The sequence below is a fragment of the Egretta garzetta genome, unplaced genomic scaffold (genome assembly GCF_000687185.1).
Source record: "Egretta garzetta isolate BGI_Z169 unplaced genomic scaffold, ASM68718v1 scaffold27, whole genome shotgun sequence".
NCBI lineage: Eukaryota > Metazoa > Chordata > Aves > Pelecaniformes > Ardeidae > Egretta > Egretta garzetta.
This window is the reverse complement of record NW_009260400.1, coordinates 2,118,695-2,132,120: the sequence shown is the minus strand read 5'-3', so window position 1 is coordinate 2,132,120 and position 13,426 is coordinate 2,118,695. Positions and strand designations below refer to the sequence as shown.

At 57.3% G+C, this 13,426-nt stretch overlaps 1 protein-coding gene across 2 annotated transcripts in view; it reads left to right on the top strand.

The window, feature by feature from the left end:
- The window catches only part of FHOD1 (formin homology 2 domain containing 1), a 40,196-nt gene that overhangs the window by 24,026 nt on the left and 2,744 nt on the right, over positions 1 to 13,426 (top strand). The window lies entirely within an intron of this gene.

Genomic DNA, 13,426 nt, shown 5'->3' with positions numbered 1-13,426 from the left:
TGCCGGTTGGGTGCTGCAAGCGGGCGCCTCCTGGGTGCCCTCCCATGCCTGGGGCGGAGTGGTGGCATGGCCACCAGCTTGCCTGTGCATCCCTCCTCCTCCATGTCCAAGCAGAACTGGCTGGGCTGTACTTGCTGTCACCCTTGCTCCCAAGTGAGGAGGCTTTTGGGTGTTGCCTTGGCCCCTGCAAGCGGCCTCCTTGACTCGAGCATCTGCCACCAGTCGCCGTGTGATGCTGGGAGCTGCTTCTCCTGAAAGCTGGGAGCTTGGATGGGACATGTGGTGGGGCTGGCGCAGAGCTGGATCACTGGTTTGGGAGCACCTCGGCTGGCCCAAGAGCTGTCCTCTCCTCCCCTCTGGAGCCATGCTTGTTCTTAGAAAGCTGCTTGTGGCATCTCAAGAGGCTACAACAGAGCTGGCTACCTGGGGCTGAGCACCACTGCTTCATCCAGAGCTCTGTCCTGGGAGCTGCCGGGGGCAAATGAGGCTGTTCCCACCTCTTTGCTGTGGGAAGTGCTGCTCAGCTGCTGCCCAGCTCCTTCTCAGACTGCCTGGCACAGAGCTGCTCTCCAGGGAAGGTGGCTTGGCAGGGCATGCACTGTGCTCCCAGCCCAGGCTTCCTGCAGCTCTGGCTTGGTGGCTGAATTTCTTTAAGATATCTTGATATACAAGTGCTTTCCCCTCTCCTTCTTCCCAGCGGTAGGACTGGAGGATGATGACGGTAGCTGGAGTCAGCAGGTGCTTTGCTGTGGGACGATGGCTGCAGACACGGGGCGAGGAGGAAGCGCTGGAGCCAGGGTGGTTGTTGCTGCAGATGCGCCGGGAGGGTGCTGCTGACTCCCTGTGGGTGCAGAGGGGAGGGAAACCTGTGGGCACAGCCTTGGTGGTGTTCCCAAGGATGGGAACCTGCATCCTGGTGGGAATGGCTGGGCTGGGCTCAGAGACCCCTGTGTTGGTGAAGGGGGTTTGTGTCTTTCCTAGAAAATTGGGTCTTGCGATGGAGAGTCGCTCTGAGAAGGCAAAGGCAAGAGCCAGGTTCCCTGTCCAGCTTGAAGTCTGCGGTGCCGATGGGAAGCGGAGGGAGGCCTCTCCGGAGGAGGAAGCTCCGAGGAGCAAGGCAGGGGATGAATGAATGATTCAACCGAGTGAAGGTCAAAGCCATGGCGGGGCAGGGCTGCCTGGGGAGGACATGTCTGACAGCCACATGCTTGCAGGTGCCTCATGGCATGCCAGGTTGAGCCAGCCCTGGCTCTGTGGCATTGCCTGTATAATTAGTGAGTCAGTGGCTGGAACAAGGTGTTCTTGCCTTGGTGCATTGAGGTGACACCTCTGCAGCTCTGGTGTGTTTGCTCTTGGCTGTAAATACTTTGTGGTTTTACAGGTTCGAGGCACTGCCTGCGGTGCGGGATCGGCGTTTCCTTACTGCTGCTCCAGCAGGTGCCTGCCAAGGGGCAGATGCGAGGGCTGCTCTGCCTGGGACAGCATCCCTGGCTTGAGTATTTGCATGGTAATTAGCCTGATTCTTTAGCGGATTAATTCAGGACACCTCCTGGCAACTAGGTATTGAGTGTCTCCTGTGGGAGCAGCCGGGGAGGGTGAGTGCAGGAGCAACCTCCTCTTGGAGGAGGGCATTTAGCGGATTAATTCAGGACACCTCCTGGCAACTGGGTATTGAGTGTCTCCTGTGGAAGCAGCCGGGGAGGGTGAGTGCAGGAGCAACCTTCTCTTGGAGGAGGGCAGCCTGGCCTTCCTCCTTTTGCCCCTGGGAAGCAAAACATGGCAGAGGGAGAAGTGCAGAGTTGGGTGCCTGGGGATGCTGGGCATCAGTGAAGGTGGGTGAGGTGGGGATGGGGCTTCTACCATGCTGAACCCTGCAGGGCAACTGAGAAATGCAGCAAAGTCCCCTCCTGATGCCTGCCACTGAGCAGCGCTGGTCCCAGCACACAAAGCTTTGGGCATTGGTTCCTCTTGTATGTACCTGGCTGCTAGTTTAATCCTGCAGCAGGGAGTTGCACGGGTTCAGTGATGCTTTCCTGGAGTGAGGGTGTGTGGCTGCACTGCTGTTGTGTCTCCTGGTTGAGGTGTCCCAGCGCTCTTCCAGCTGCCTGAGACCCCAAGCTGAGCTCTGCGCGTGATGCTCTAGCCCTTCGTGCTCGTCTGGACATGGCTGGCTAATCCAAACTTAGTTTATGGGAGGGGTTGAAGGAAAACTGTGTAGCTCGGTGGGAAAGCAGCAGAGCAGATGTGGAGCTGCTGCAGGGCAAAGCTGCTGACCCTGCAGTACCAGCAGGGGCTAGAAAGTTGTGGCATTTCCCATCTGTTGCAGGTTTGCATTTTGGGTGTTGCACATGGGGCTGGGGTTTGGCTGGAGCAGGGATAGGCAGCTGCCTGTTGCTGCAGTATTCCTTGCTCCCCTCTGGGCTCCTGTGGTGCATCCCCTGGGCTAGCAAAGCAGGTGGCCACCAGTCCCTGTGGTGCTGTGTTTCTCTGTGGCTGTGAGCTTGGGGCTCTTGCTTTGCATCCCAATGGTCCGGCTTCTCCAGGAGCACAGTTCCAGCAGTGTCTGCCTGGCTGGGGGCAGGGGGTGAGGAAAGTGTTAACCCTGCCTTCCTGGGGAGGTCACAGCTGTTTGCAGTGAGGAGGAGAATGCCCTCCTGTGCAGTGTGGGCTGGGAGAGGTCAGCCCCAGGACAGGATGAGGAGGGGAGGGGAGATCAGCTGCTCCAGCCTGGGGCTGGGAGAGGGACACTGCAGCCATCTCCATGCTGCCCTTGGCGTGCGGTCCTGAGCCTGCCCGTGAGTCCAAACCTGCCTCAAGGATGAGCCCACGGTCCGGCACAGGCTTTGGCCAAGTGTGGGAAGCTGCAGGGACCCCAGCACACCTTAGTGTGGGCAGGATGCCTGGCTCAAGGCTGATCTGGCATGCTGCGAGGTAGCTGATACCTGGCATCCCTCACCACTGCTGTGCAGTCAGGGCACCCTGGGGTGCTGATGCTGGTGGTTGGCACCCATGGGCCAGGGGTGCAGGCATGTGCTGGTGGCTCACTGGGAGCAGCTTTGCTCTGAGCATCAAAAGGCTTGTTTCTGTCTGTGCATGCCCCTTCCTGAATCTGAAACCAGCATGGTTGGATGCCCTTGGGTGCCTTGGAGTCCTGTGAGCCATGTGAGTGAAGAGATGGGGTGTTGCTTGTATTCCCCATCTCCTTCCTATTGTGAATTCGTATAAAAAGCGGGTGATGGTCTGCAAGAGCAGCCTTGGAGTGTGGTGATGAGTTTCCATTGCTTGGCCTCTCCAGATCCAGGCTGACAGCGCTTCATGCGAGGTTTGGTTTTGACCTGGGTCAGTTTAGATGTGAGCCTATGTCATCCTTTGGTCTGTCTGGTCTCAGTGGATGCCTGTGAGATTCAGTGATTCCACAGAAACTGCCCAGCACTGCTGGGTTTAGGGTTTGGAGGTGGCAGAGGGACAGCTTGAGCATCCTGGGGTTCTGCTGTGCAGCTGGAGTAGTTGCAAGCCCTCTGCTCCACTGTGTGTGCCTGCTTGGGGTGGCTTTTCAGACAGTAGCCAATTGCCCAATTTACTGCAGGTCCTTGAAAAGGACCGACTGCGACCCAGCCTGTAGCCCCCGCCTGCCTACTGGGTTTTGCCAGAGCAGGGGGAAGACAGGAGTTGCGCAGCAAGGTATTGATTCTTACACTTCAGCTTGGATGGGTGGAAAAGAGTGAATCGTTGCTGTGTCTCTAAAGGTTGTACCTGAATTACATGGCTCTGAAATAACCTGAAGCCATTGGGCTGCTGCCTGGGGGAGGTGATTTGGGTCCCTCGCATCCTTGCTCCTCCTCGGTGTAGCCTATGAAGCCAGGAGGCACCTGCAGACCGGTGTGTCCCCCAACAAATAATTTTGGTGAACAAACCCACTTGGCAGGTCAGGCTGCTCCAGACTTAAACCTGCCGCGTTCTCCTCTCTTCTTGTCCTTCCTCGCTGCAGGGGAAAGGCGGTTTTCCTAGTGGGGCTCCCTGGTTACAATTGCATGCCCTGCTAACAATCCGAAATGGGTCACTGCTTCAGATTGTGCTCAAGGTTAATGGAGGTTTTGCAACTTTATCGTAGTCGAGTGGAGCTTCGATGTTTTCCCATGGACTCAACAGATGTTGCAGCATCTGGTGACTGCAGCAGGACAGAGTGATTCAATCCAGATGTTGGGATTCTCACTCTTCTGCCACAAAGGTAAGAGCAGCATCGCTCCAGTCTGGACTTTGATGTCGTCTCTTAGACCAGTTTTTCCAGGTAAACTGGTCAGGGGTCCAGGCTTTGGGGCTGTTGAGTAATGTATGCTGGCTCGGAGATGGGCACCTCTGCTCCAGGGCATGGCTGGAGCTCTGGCACGGCATGCTTGCAGCCTGTGTTTGGTGCTGAGCCTGCCAGCAGCCTCGCAACAAGCAAAAGCTTCGTGCAGCGACACTATAGCTCTCTATAGGCAACTTGTACTCTGCTTCTGGAGCCAGTGAGACCGCTCGGAGATACCGAGGTCTTTCCCAGGCTAAGTGCAGGCTGAAAATCAGCTCATTCCCTGGAACTGCTCTGGTCTTCCAGGATCTATTAAAAATTAACAGCAGACACAACTGCTCCTCCAAGCTGGGGGTGGGGGGTGACAGGATCAAAACCAAACACCCAAGCTCCAACCCTGGTGTACAAGCAATCCCTTGTACACTTAAAGAAAAAAAAGCAACATCTAACACTCTAGTTATGGGGTTTGCCACTGGCTTCTGGGAGTGGAGCAAAGAACCCGTTGTCTCTGCCTTTCTTTGCAGGGCTGAAGCTCTATCCCCACCTTTGTCAGCAGCCCTCTGTGGTTTTAGGATTCTTCTTCCCCTTGCTAGGTTTCTTCAGAAATAGATACCCAGCCCTGCTCACCGCAGATGCTTAGATACATACACTTGGTGTTTTCTCACTTATCTAATAAATAAGCACTTTCAAGCCTGCTAAGGACACAGACCTGTTGGGGTGGTTTCTTTAGCACTGTTAACCAAAAATGATGAGCACAGCTAATTAGGAGGAAAAGCGACTAGAAAGTTGCATGCTGTGGGAGACTGGAGTTGGTAGAGAAACCCAAGCCGGCTTGATTAGTGCTCGGGGTTATGCAGGGACATGAGAGCAACAAAGCAGAGACTTCCCTGCAGAAATGAGTTTGTCAGATGGGAACGGATGCTTTGGAAGGAGAAGTGTAGGCAGTTGCTGCCCTCTAGTCCAATGAGCAGAACATCTTTTAATGAGGCCTGGGATTGTGTTACCCGTGGTTGAGGCAAGGTCCCCTTGAGCCAGGATCTGCTTGCAGAAGGGCTGTACCACTTTGCTACCGGTGCCACAGGGGTGGGGGGCTTGGCCAGCCAGGGTTTGGCTTGAGTGGGGATGGGGGGTGTCTTCAAGGTGCCTCTGCCAAGCCTGGGCAAGTGTTTTCCTTCTTCCCATACTCGTCTTTCAGTGCTGGTCCAAAACCCCAGCTGGGGGACCTCTGCTTGCCCAGCTGACCTGCGCAGGAGGAAAGGCCCCAGGGCTTTCGTACCTCTTCACCTCCCGATGGCCCTCCTGCGATCTCAGACCTGTGATACTGCTGCAGAGCCTGCATGGTAGAAAATACCCCAAGACCATTGCTGTTGTGCTGTCAATGTGTTGCTAGAGGTACGGCTTGGGACTTTTTTTTTTAAACCTTGCCCAGCATATGCCTGTTACCTCCTCCTCTGGTTCCCCCCTGGCTGCTAGGGTATATCCACCATCTCCAATCTCCGTTCTTCTGTCCCAGCCTGTGCATGCTTCCATGTGTGACACCACTTCTGCTTCCTTCTCCCCTGGAGAGCTGCCAGCCCCTGAGCTTTTATCAACTTTCCTCTTGGGAGCTGGCTTCCCCGTCGCACATGGTGCTGTCCTGGGATTTGCTGGCTCTTAAGGCTGTAATCTTGAAAAGCAATTGTCGGCTTTACAGGCTTTGTGGGGGTGCAGCCTCTTGCTGGGCAGCTGGCCCAGGGGAGCCAGATGGTGGGTGGTCCCCAGGCAGGCTGGGGATGGAGGGGAGGGATGGGCTGGTGAGCTGAGCTCCCAGAGGAGGTACCTGCCCCAATTGTCTTCTGCAGAGGCTTTGAATGTCTGGTCTCTTTTAAGCCTTTCTCTGTTTCTTTTGGTGGTGGCAGTGATCTTCTCATGCCAGGTCTCTCGGCTTCTACCAGACATACCCTTGAGCAGATTTGTGATCCCTTCCTGTTTCTCCACTCTGGTGGTCATACTCCAATTTGGCATAAACATCATGACATGCACATCTGCTTCTCCTGTCCAAAAGGTGCCATGACCAATGCTTGCTCCTCTCCAGAGTCCCAGTTACCAGATGGGGACAAGCTCTGTCAGCTGGGGGGGGTGCAGCCATTTCATGGTGAATTCTTTCCCCCCCCTTTCAGCTGCTGTGCTGGGCTCTGCCTGCACTGTCCCAAGCTGAAAGGCATGTGTGGGTGCTGCCCTGCGCATCGGCCCTCCAGCCTGGTTCAGCACAACTATATCCAAGCACATCAGCCTGGAGGGCCACCCTCATGTGTTTTGGGAAAATGCACCAAAAATAGTCTTGTGATGCCCAAACTCCGACTCGGAGCTGATGGGAGCTTCCACAGGTGGAGGGTGAGGAGCAGACAGCTTGAGTCGAGTACATAAGGGGCTGGTGTCTCTTAAGGTGGCCATGGGGGTACAGCTCTTAGCCTGTGGGTCTAAACAGCTCAATGGATTTCAAAGCCATTTTGGCTGAAGCTCAGCTGGTGCTCACTCAAGTGTTTGGATCAGTTCCTTTAAAAAACAAAACCAACAAAACTGAGCTCCACAGGGATCTGCAAAAGTTGGTGCAACTTGCAGAGCCCATTGTGATGTGGGGATGGGCAGGGCTTGTGCTGCTTTTTCTGCTTGCCTGGGCTTGTGGCATGCAGTGGGAGTCTGTCCTTGTGATGAGGGCAGTGATGAGATGGCACCTTAAAGCAAGGTAGAATTTCATCACCAAAATACCCCTCAACTGCTACAACTCCATTGAAACTGCCGTAGCTTTATTGTGGTGCTGCAAACTCTGAGCTGCTTAACCTCGTGATCCCCTGGGCTTGCTCTGGAGCGACTGCTTTGGTCAGTGCTGCCCCAGCCTGACTCTGTCTGTGCATCCTCATCCAGTCCCCCGGTGACTTGTCCACCTCCAGTGTGGTGGGTGGAGTGGCAGAGTCTTGCGGGGCAGTTCAGGGCTCTTCCATGGCTGACCCTGATGCATCATGTGGCCAGAGGCTCTCCTGGTCCTGTGGTGGCTGTGGTGCTTTGCTGTCCTGGCTAGAAATACCTTCTCCGAGATGTCCCAGGGTGGTGATGGCTTATGGTGGTCCACGTAGAAGAGCCGGTCTTCCCTTCTGCCGCTTGTGGATGGCTTAGTCCTGCCTGTAGCAGACCTTAGGTGTGACCTTCTTGGTGGCTTCTGGGGCCTGATATGTTATCACATCTGAGAGGTGGATATGGGGCTTGGCTGGTGTTTCTCCAGCCTGCTGAGGGTCCCTCAGGAGCCCTTTTGCAGCCCAGGGATGCTCCCCAGCAGGTGCCCTAGCCATGGCTTTTCTGCCACCACCTCATTCCCCAGGAGCATCTTCAGTGTCACATCCTGGCTGTGGCTGGCGGAGCTTTCTGGCTCCCACCTGGCCTCTCCCTTTCCAAGACCCCAGGCAGATGTGTTACCAGTGTGTTGGCACTGATCCAGTTGAGCTGTCCCTGGGCCATGGGTGTCCTTCCCAGTGACAGCTCTTGCTGATAGATGGCTTTTGTGGCTCGCTGGTGCCGTGTTCCTGGTTCGCCGTGTTCCCTCTGAAGGTGATGATTAACCCAGTTATCACCGCAGCCCTTCACAACTTCCTCTTCTTGGGGGACATCCATCCATCCCAGATTAGCTCTGATGTACAGGCAATATCTATCTGTGCCGCCGTCTTTTTCCACTCATCCCTGCCCATGGGAAGCTTGAATCCTTGACAGCAACAATCTGGCTGCTCCTTTTGAGGTGCTGATCTCATAGAATCATAGAATGTTTGGGGTTGGAAGGGACCCCTAGAGGTCATCTAGTCCAACCCCCTCAGTGGAGATGGCATCTGCTGGAAGATCCCTTCTGGCCCCAGGATGTGGCAAGTGGCTGCTTCTAGGAAATTCCCTGTGCCCTTTTTCTGCGAAACCCTGAAGCATTGCTGGGAGGAGAGGCACTTCTTCCGCCCTGCCTGTTTGTGAGCCCTAGGTCTGTCCTCGCCAGCAGCAGCATTGCTGCCGTGCTAGGGCTGTCCTATCTCCTGGGCTGTCCTGTGCCCATTCCTCCTGCATCCGAGGCAGACTGGTGCTTTTGCATCTGCTGACCCTGCTGATGCAAGCCCTTAGGCTGAGCTTAGCAGGTCTGGGTGCCAAACTGCCCTCCTGAGAGCTTAAAGGCTGTGCTGAGGCTGACTGCAAAGCTTGTGGGTGGCTCCTGGCCTCCTCCAGCATCTTGCCAGGCACTGGCCTTGTGCAGGGGAAGGTGGTTGGGCTCATTTCTGTCCCAGCTGCACCAGGTCCATGTACAGTGTAACAAGCTCCTGGCTTCGTTAGCCCCACTGGTTGCAAGCAGCATCTGCTGCCCAGCTTTTGCGGGGTGGATAAGGCATCTGGGTGGCTTTTTGTGACAGTGATGGGGAGGGCTGCAGCTCCCTGCAGTGATTTATCTTGTGTCTGCTCTTTGTGCTATTGGGTCCCCAATACTAATGCACCAGAGCTGGCACCTGCTCCTGTGAAATGGGCTTTAATTCAGGAGCCGTGGTCGCATCTGCAGCAACCTCGGGGCTCCTTGTTTTCTCTGCCTGGCTGCTTCAGGTTGTCTAGGCAGAAAATCAGATATTTTATTTTTTTTTTTCCCCCTGTTCTTTTTTGTTTGTTAAGAGAAAGATACCTCCCTGGGTGGAGGTGATGGTGTGTGAGGCTTCAGGAACACTTGGCTAATCCATTGTAATTCACACCATCTGGCCCTCATCCCCCATGAAGGGAGGGGGGTACCCCCTGGGGTGATGGGCATCCCTGGCTCTGCCTTCTGCTGTGGCCTGCAGGCCTGCTGGGGGGCTGCCTGGCCCCCACCCCACAGGACCTGATGGAGAGGTGCAGATGTGGCTGGGGGAGCCGGCAGCACCTGGGCTGCTAATCCCCCTCTGGCTGCCTGTGCTGGCCGTGCTGCATGGTGGTCCCTGGGGAGCGGCATGTGCCCACCATGGCTTGGGTCCTGCCTGGGGGAGGAGGCTGAGGCTTTGCAGGGATGTCCACCCAGGCTGCTTGGGTGGGGTTGGGGGGGTTGCTCATGCGTTGTCCCCTTGCCAGGGATTTGGGGATGGGATTTGGGTCATCCCTGAAGATATCACCCTGGGTTTAATTTCATTTAATTAGGCTTGTGGCTTCCTGAAACAGGGTGCCGAGGACCAGCAGCAGCATCACTGGGGCTCCTGCTACCTTCTGCCACCCTGGCCCCATCCACCAGTGCTGGAGCACAGGGGCTGCTCCTGGGGGGCTTGGTGGGGAGCAGGGATACCCCACTGCCAGCACAGCACACTGCTGCACGAGCTGCCGGCTGGGGTGCGGTTTCCTGTTGATGGTGATGCTGCTGGCTGCAATGGTGTGGAGTGGGGGTGCCCGTGCCTGTGCCCCTGCCTGGCGCTGCTCCCTGGGCAGGCCCTTGGGTGTGGGCAGGCGGTGGGCAATGGCTGTCTGGGGAGCAGGGAGCCAGCAGGTGGCTGGGGTGGCTCAGCTGCCATTGGCACAGGTGCTCCTACTGTCCCCTCCCTCCCCAGTGCGCCAAGAATTTGTTCCCTCTTGCCCAGGGCTGACATCACCCCTTTATCGCTCCTTGTTCCACACGTGTGCAGCATCCGGGAGGTGTTGGCCACAGGGCCCTGCCCATGAGGGCTTTTGCTGGGTGCTTCATCCTACCCCACATGGGGGAGCCCCTCCTCCCCGAATCCTTTTTGGGGTGTCCCATCCCCTCCAGTGGCCACTGTCCCCACTGCATTCTGCCCCGGCTGCACCGCTTGGTGCCATCTCGCCCTGGGCTTCCTCACCGACAGGGTCCCCATGGTGGTCCCAGGATGGAGCTGGGATGACTGTCCCCAAGCAGCTGAGCTAGGATCAGTCCCTGCTGCGCTTGCTCAGGCACCCAGCTGGGCCTCCCCACAGTGCGGCCAGGCTCGACCCTGTCCTGTGCCTGGAGGAGCTGGATCCAAGACGGTGGTGGTGAATCCTGCCGGGGCCAGAAGGCAACACCTCTGAGCAAAATGTCAGCCTTGTTTAGCTTGGCATCCCAGGCAGGATTTGAGCTTGAGCCTGTGGAAACAAGCAGCTCAGCATGTTAATCCGCTCGGCCTTGGTGCCCTGGCTCCACTCTGGCTGATAGTGTCCTTGAGCCCCATGCCAGGAGCCTGGTGATGGCAGTGACAGCCCCTTCTTGGTGAGATGTCTTGGGCAGAATGGTGGGACATGCAGCCCAAAAGCTCTGTGCAGGAGGTGGGATTGATATCCTGGGATTTGGGGAGCATTGGCAAGGCAGACTGTGGGGGGTATATGGGGTACCCAGGCAATGGCCTGCAAAGCTGGGAAGGGGATGGTGCTGCTCCAGGTGTCTGACACAGCTGACAGGCTTGGGGAGAGATGGAGTGTCCCCAAAGGATGTCCCACAGCCCATTCTTGCTAGGTACCCCGGGGCTGCTAGCTGCCCATGCTGCTGGGGCTAACCCTGGGGGAGCCGGTCCTTCAGAGGGATGCTCAGGCCTGGGGCAACCCCTCTCCAGCTTCCATGCCAGGGTCCCAGGCTGGGGTGGCCATGGAGAGAGCAGCTCCCACCGGGCTATGGGCAGCTTCACAGCTCCATGGGGCTTCTTCAGTGAAGCTGTGCTTCTGACCCCTGAGGTTTTGCAGGTCCGTGCTGGTCCTCTCCCATTGTCTGTGGCTCAGGGTTGAGGAGGCATGGCTCAGGGATGAGGGTGAGGATGCACAGCTCGTGGCTCATGGATGAGCATGCATAGCTTGCAGCCCCATGGCTCAGGTATGAGGGTGAGGATGCATGGCTCGTGGATGAGGATGCACAGCTCAGAGCTCAGGTGGGGAAGCCACTCCTGCGTCACATCGGGGTGGGTGCTGCGGACCTGTGCCACCAGCCCCATATCACATACTGTGCTGGCGGTGGGTGCGGGGGTTGCGCAGTTGTGGGTTGGCAGCTCCCAGGCTGTAGCCATGTCATCACCCTTCTTGGCTCCACTTGGCAAACTGTGGCGTTGATTTGGAGCACGTCTGTGTGCAGGGGCCTTGGTGCTGTCTGCAGGAGCAGGGTGAATACCTGAGACAGCAAAAAACCAGCATCGTGCCACGCCTGGCTCACCCGAAATAACTGTGCCTGCACCAAACCAGGACTGCGGCTTCAGACAGTGGCACATGAGCCCGTGCCACAGCCTGGCCTGGCAGCGAGGAAGTGTGAGTGGTGCTCACCCCCCTGCTGCAGTTGGGCAGCAGAGGCTGCCGGCAGGCTGGCCGGGAGCTGCTGGGCTGCTTCATCTCATGCCAGCACGGCTCAGCCCTGCTGGTGTCTCTGGTTTTGCTGGTGAGGGACATCTCTGGGCAATAAGCCACACTGCAGGGTTGGTCCTCTTCGCCCTCCCTGAGTGGGCAGGAGGGCAACCCAACAGCCATGCTGGAGGCCAACACTTTTTTTGCTTGGTTGAGACAGGTAAAGCCAGGGCTCTTTGTGCCAAAATCCTAGCAGAGGCCTGCATCTCTGCTCTTGTGGGGGCCACTGCAGTGGCTGGAGCATCTGCAAAGTCCCTGGGGAATTGCTGCCGACTGGCTGCTCCAGCAGAAGGCCAGCTGGCCCCTGGGGTGAGTGTTTGCCCCTGTTTGCTGAGCCTGCGGAGCTCTGCCGGATTTTGCAACCCAGGCTTGGGCTCTGCTCCTGCTGCAGCAAAAGCTTCTGGCTGCTGGCCCAGGGTGGGGGTGGTGGTGGTGTGATGGGGGCTTCGAGCCACCTGCCCTCCTCTGCTGCACTCCATGTGCTGCACTTCTGTGCTGGGTCCCACCACGCTTGCTCCTGCCGGCAGGGATGCAAAACTGACTGGCAGGCTGGGAGCTGGGGGGGGGCCAGCAGCTTGTGCGCTGGTAGCCACGGGGAGTGAGCATGGCCCTGGGCAAGCTGCCGTGCTTTGGGGCTGCGTGTTGTCCCAGGGAGTTTAATTCTCCCTCTCTGCACTCTTGGCCATGCCTGACCATGGTGGCTGGGAAGCTGAGCAGCTCCAGAGACCTTAAATAACACCAGAGCATCCTTGCCCTTCTGGCCCTGGGCCTCCCACCAGCCTCCCAGGAGGGTTTTGGTTTTGTGGGGTTTTTTTTGTGTGTGTGTGTGAATAAATTAAAACTTCCGAAACAAATCCTCTGACTGCCTCGCTCCTCTAAGGCAAAACACGCCCTACCTGGCTTGGATGGCACGTGGCCGTGTTTGCTCCCTCCTTGCCAGGCTTGCCGGAAACAAACCAGCAAGCCTGGCGCTCTCAGGTTTTTGGGATGTTTCCCAGTGTTTTGAGGCTCAGGAGGTGATGGGGAGCTTTGTATTTGGTCGGGAAGCTTTTCTTGCCGGTTGGGGTGGGAGCAGTGCAGGTAACCATGTCCCAGCGGTGGGCAGGGTGCTGGCTGCGGCACGGTGAGGCCGTAGCTGCAAGCACTTTTATTTTTAACCTTATCTTTATTGCAGTTTTCTCCTGCCCTGTTGGGAAAGGTGAAATGCACCTTATCTGGCCGGCTGCTGGCAGCACAACCTGTTCCCAGGGAGGGGAGAGGTGGATGTGCTGTGCCAGCAGCCCCACGGCACCCTTAGCATCCCCTGCAGCACCAGGGATGGTGCTGGGGGCGATGCTGGGGTGATGCTGAGCCAGCCTGGCATACACCCATGGTGGGTGCTGGGTGGCTCTGCCAGGAAAGGGGGGGGTCCCTGCAGCCCCTTCTTGCCAGCTGAGCACCTCCAGGGTGTGTTATCACTCTGGCCTTTGGCCAGGGGCTTTATTGTGGGTTTCTGACGCAGCAATAAAGTAAAGCTGAGGTGGGAACTGGCCTGCAGATGCTGAGCCGAGGATGACGTAGCTGGCACCCTGAAAGCTGGAGCCAGCAGCACCCCAATCCCAGCCTGGGGGTGCAGGAGCGGGGAGCCAAGGGGCAGCCAGTCCCCATGCCCACCCTGGGGCTGGTGGGAGTGGTGCTGGGAGGGCTCTGGGGTCTTGTGGGGGGCCATGGAGCAAGTGACAGTGGCTGGGGCCACCATTGCATCCATCTCTGGGGTGGCTCCAGGTGCTGGATAGGGCCCTTTCTCAGGGATGTCCTAAGGAGCACCCAAGG